This window comes from Belonocnema kinseyi, chromosome 6, assembly GCF_010883055.1.
Source record: "Belonocnema kinseyi isolate 2016_QV_RU_SX_M_011 chromosome 6, B_treatae_v1, whole genome shotgun sequence".
NCBI classification, from domain to species: domain Eukaryota; kingdom Metazoa; phylum Arthropoda; class Insecta; order Hymenoptera; family Cynipidae; genus Belonocnema; species Belonocnema kinseyi.
In genome coordinates, this window is record NC_046662.1 from 121,793,359 (window position 1) to 121,799,100 (window position 5,742).

The following is a 5,742-nucleotide window of genomic DNA, read 5'->3' on the forward strand; positions in this document are numbered from 1 at the left end:
TTAAATTTTCAACACTTTCAATTTATTTATGAACAATAATTTTTTGTTAATAAACTTCTAAGTTTAAAATTCAAATTTTGCAGACTTAAAATCTATCAAGTGGAAAATTACTTATATTTCATAGTAGAAAATAAGATTTCGAAAGTTTTGAGATTGTCTTGATTCCATTTTCAAAACTCTAATCTACAAAAATACAATATTTAACGTTTTGAATTTTTTTTTCTAGATTTCAATCTGAATCTTTTAAAAATTTCAAGAGATTTCAAAAGATTTTTAAGGACTTTAAATATTTGAGGATGTTTTAAAAGATGCCAAGGAATTTTTAATTTATTTTTATAATTCAAAGGAGTTTCAAATAATTTTTACAATTTTAGCAGAGTTATTTAAAACAATTTCAAAGTATGGTAGAAATCTTTAATGGGTTTCAAGGTATTTCAAAAGATTTTGAAGGTTTGAAATACTTGAGAGTATTTTAAAAGGTCCCAAGGAATTTTCATTTGATTACAGTTATTTAAAATGAGATTTTAAAGGATTTGAAATATTGCATGGTATTTTTTAAATTTCAAGGAATTTTCAAGAGCTTTAAATTTTTTTAATGATTTCAACAGATTGTCAATAATTGAGGATGTTTTAAAAAGATGTCAATGAATTTTCAATTCATTTTTATATTTTTAAGGAATTTCAAAGAATTTGAACAATTATATTAGGGCTGTTTAAAAAACTCCGAAGTACCTTATAAATCTTGAAAAGATGTCAAGGTGTTTCAAAATATTTTGATGGTTTTCAAATACTTGAGAGTATTTTAAAAGGTTCAAAGGAATTCTCAATTGATTACAGTAACTTAATATGAGATTCCAATGGATTTGATATATCTTAGAATATTTAAATAGACTCCAAGGAATTTTCGATTAATTTTAATAATTTAGTATGAGGTTTTAAAGGATTTAAAATATTTTAGGGTATTTTTAAAATGGCAAGGAATTTTCAAGAGCACTGCAAAATTTCAAGAGATTTCAAGAGATTTCAAAGGATTTTTAATATTTTAGGATGTTTTAAAACATTCTAAACATTTTCAATTAATTTCAATAATTTAAAGTAATTCCAAAGAATTTTAATTATTTTCAACTTTTCAGGTTGAAATTGGAACTGCTTTGTTAAAAATGTAGTTTTTTTTTGGTTGATGTATCAATTTAGTTGAAAAAATTTAACTATTTTGTAGACAATTTTTGTTTGTTTTTGTTTAAAAATTAATTTTTATTAAGTACAAGAAAATAATTGTTTTTTGTCGAAAAATTAACTGTGATTAAACATTAATTTTTGTATAGAAAATTAGACTTGGTGGAAAATAAATTTTTGTTGTGCAAAGTTCATATAATTTATTAAAAATTCCGTTTTTTTAGTATATAATTCAGCCTTGTGGATAAAAATTTAAATTTTTGTTTAAAAATTTAGCTATTTCGTTGAAAACAATTTCAACAATTTTTTTTAATTTATGTATTTTATTCAAAATCTTTTTTTTTGTGCAGAAAACGAATTGTTTTAGTTGAAAGCTGAGCTATTTATATTTAAAAATAGTCAAATAGTTATTAATATTAATATATCCTTCAAAATATTTTGACACACCTTAAACTTTTTTTTAAAGATTTTCAAAGTACTTTTGAATTTTTTTTAAATAACCATGCTAAAATTTTGTAATTCTCTAAAATTTCTTAAAATAATAAAAATAAGTTGAAACTTCCTTGACATCTTTTAAAACATCCTCAAATATTTAAAATCCTTAAAAATCTTTTGAAACTTTGTAAAGCTTCAGATTGAAATTTAGAAAAAGAAAAAAGTTCCAAAACGTTAAATATTGAAATGTTCTTAGATTAAAGTTTTGAAAATGGGATCAATCGACTCGTGCATGAAATTAAGAATAACGCGAAACATCAAAATCGCCAATTTCTTTAATTTCTTTCTAATGGGGATCGAGATATAAATGGATGACCACCGAAGTCTTTCGAAACTTTCAGATCGGCAACAAAGATATCTTTGTGGTATCTGATTGAGCAGAAGCTTAATTGGTAAATCATTTCAGAAATTGCTAACTTTCGTCATTTACCGACGTGCAACTTGAGCCTTCAAAGTAACTCTTAGGTAATCCGCTTAGAGGGCGCAGTTATCAGCGCATGTTTTTAACATTCTCTTATTACATGATCTCGGCTATCTCCCACCTCATCTCTGCCAATACAATGCAATATTTTTATTGTGGCAGACAGCTGACTGACATATGATAGAGCAGTGCTACCAAATGTCTGTATCTTAAATCTAAGCCAAAATTGTTCAGCACACTTGCTGAAAAATAAGAAAAAATAAACCAATGCGCAATTTCTAGGTGATTTTTCAAAAACTTGTTATTATCATTGACTTCTAACCTTTCTGAAAATTGGTGAAAGATTTATTTGATCTATCAAATAAGAGAGATTTATATCGAATAGTGAAAAACTGATATAGAAATAGATGAACAAAATTCGATTTTAGTTTAGAATTAGAATGAAACAAAATACAATGTTTCTGCTGTGTTCCAGATTCCATTTAAGCCTCAGGGCTTGGCAGCACTGTTTGTTAGTCGAGCGAGCTGTCATTCGACAGTTTGGTCTCTGCCTTTGTCAGTTGGCATCTGTATGTCGCTGTGTGTAGTGGTAGTTCTTTGGGTTTGCTCTTGTACTCGTTCTCGGTCCCTACTCGAATTTTCCAAAAGGAGTCGCGAATCGTTCTCCAGAACAGAAAGGGTAGCGCTGTGACAACGACGTGAAGTAAAAAAAATTAACATTTTTGTTGACAACTCGACCCAGCCATGGGGCCTGTTAGGATCATTTGACCCTTACGATCGACTCCAGGTGCGGTGGATTGTGCAGTCTATCGGGTGGTACTTTCGATCGGTAAGACTTTCTATTTTCACGCTAAAGCCAATTTAAATTTAAAGTCTGACAAGTCTCACCCCGCACGCAGATAGCCTCGATTTCTCCAAAGTATCAGTGCACGCGATCTTTTTAGATTTTAGAACATCTGCTTTTTTGGCGTAAAGTGTGTTTTCGAAAATTTAATAATACTCCGTTGGTTCCTTTTGACGAAACATATTGTGAAACGGTTATTGAAATTTCCATCCTGGTGAACTAACATTATTGAGTTGGAAGAGTGCAAACTAGAATATACCAGACCCTATGTTATATCTTTTCATTGGGAATTTTGCTCGAGAAAATAATTTACTTACTGTGTTTATATCTGCGCTATTAATGGATTTATGACCATACATATCCCGGACCACCTACTAATAACAGATATGAACTCGATGTCAACAATATGTTGATTCACGAATAAAATCCTCATTGAAGAGGACTCGCTCAGTTGTACCAAATGAAACTCTTTAATTTTCTTAATCGATTGGGAAGGTCATACTTCTTTTCTTTTTATTTAGATTAAAATACAGAGTGTAGAAGAAAGTTCGATTTTTAAGTTTTAAGGGCATAGACTTTTCTCCTTCGCCGATAATTTTGGTAACAAGTCAGGATTTTTCTGGGAATAAGATGACAATTGGCAGATGGTTGTTATTCATATGAGGATAAGAGAAGATTGTGCAATAAGTACTGATACGATAAAAAAAGAGATATTTAGGGTTCCAAACGTGTACAAAAATTCGTAGTTTTGTACACGATTCGAACCTGAAATATCTCTAATTATAATGAATCATCGTAAGTTTTAAATATATTATTAAGTACTGTCCTAAACAATGAACTAGCATATCATTGATACCTGGTGATGTTTTCATTTTTTACGTGTTAGGATTTCAAAATTTTCGAGCTGGTCTTAAAGCTCTTACCTAATACGCGTGCACAGTCAGGTTAGGTTGAGTTCTTGTGATTGGATATGCATATAAAGCTATAGGTAGATGCATACACGCAGACACTTAATGTATAATGTACATTGTAATTCCATCGTACCCTGCGGCTACCCATTTCACGGTCATGATACGTGGCTTTAGTTTAATTTACCGCGGTTCTTCCAGGAGTTACTGTGATTTTCCTAGATGGTACCTTTGTCGTTTGTGAATTTTGCGGAATGGATAAACACCTGAAAAGGAAATGTAACTTGGGAGAAAATCCCATGATTTGCATTAGCTTTAAAGTAGCTCTATAGTATCTTTGCGATTCAACAATTAAAATAGCTTTCATTATTTGTAGTAAAAATTGAATCAATAACTAATCTAGGTTGAAATTCCGATAAGTTTGTTTTAATCCTTGAGAATCTATTGAAATGTTTTGAAATCCTTTAAAATCACTTGAAATTTTGTAATTGTTTTGGAATGCATTGTAATTTGCCTGCTCACATTACGTAACGCCCTTTGGGGGGGGGGGGGGCTTTAGCTTTAAGCCCAAGTTAAAGTTACACACACCTAATATAAAAAAAGCCTATAAAGCATACAAAAAGTACATATTCGAATGGCTACTTTTAAATATTTTTAAATTATTTGATATATAAATTTTTCTAAAAGTCCGTTGAAATTCTTAGGATGTCCTTGATAAAAAATTCTTTATAATTTTTGCAATCCGGTGAAAATCTTGTGGCGTCCACTTAACCTGCAGCCTATACCAAAGATATAAACGTATATGCGGTACGCGGTATCAGAATGGGGGAACTATATATATAGGACATCACATATTCTGTCCTATCGAGGTGCTACCCTCACCATACTCCGAAGCCGAATTCTTGTTTTCTCATTCTTTATAAAATATGACGGTAAAGCAGTAATAGAAAGATTTTTTGAGGTTAGAAAAGTTTGACATGCATCACTCAATTTTTTCAGATCTGAAGCTTGGGCCAGGTTTTCTGGACATAGTCTTTTTAAAAAATTGTAAAAAAATTTTCTCGAGAAATATAATTTTTTAATTAAAAAAAAAAAGAAACTAGAAAGAAGTTTCGAAATAAACCAGTGGTAAAAAAATTTGTACTTGATAATTTTTTTCATTAATTTTTTTATTGAAATAATCAAATATTTACACCAAAGAAAAAAATGTTCTAATCTTTAAACTTTTTGAAAATTATTGTTTGAATTTCAAATAAGAATAATTTAAAAAAAAAAAACATATTTCTGGATAACATACTTTAGTTGAAAATATACATGGTATTTTTTTAAATAACAAAAAATCTTCCGAAAATCGCATTGTTAATTTAAAAAATTAAAAAAGAATTTTGAGATAAATTAGTGCTGATTTAAATCCTGCAAAATTTGTTTGGAAAATGTTATCATCTTCGAGGAAAATTTAGAGAGAATTTTTCTTCCGTTTAAGGCACAAGTGTTTTTACATCAATTTTTCTATACATTTTTTAAAAAATTATTTTAATTTTAAATTTAAACAATAACTTTTTAACACTAAATATTAAACAAAAATTTATTCGATAAAAATATTTTATTATCGTAATTTTAATGAATAAATAATATTGATTAAGACGCAATTTTATATAGGGAATTTTATTATTTGAAATTTTTCAAATTCGGTAATATTATAAACCGTTTGGGAATTTGATTAGTTTTGAAATTTTATTATTCGAGACAGAGTTTTACCGAATCGGGAATTTGATTTTTTCATGTATTTGAGGCGTCCCTGTAAAATTACAGAAAATTCGCAGTAATTATAATTTCGGCACCTGAATCTTGTCGATGTTTTCCCTTGGAGCGGATCCAGAGAAATGTCCGGGGGGGGG

General features: G+C 29.1%; 1 protein-coding gene across 1 annotated transcript in view; it reads left to right on the top strand.

Annotated features, from left to right (window-relative positions):
- The first annotated feature begins 2,640 nt into the window (after positions 1-2,640).
- Positions 2,641-5,742, top strand: part of LOC117175668 (protein FAM214A) — a 197,541-nt gene continuing 194,439 nt past the window's right edge. The window contains exon 1 of the mRNA XM_033365393.1: positions 2,641-2,921. The gene's annotated coding sequence lies outside the window, so the exon portion shown is untranslated. The remainder of the gene's footprint in view (positions 2,922-5,742) is intronic.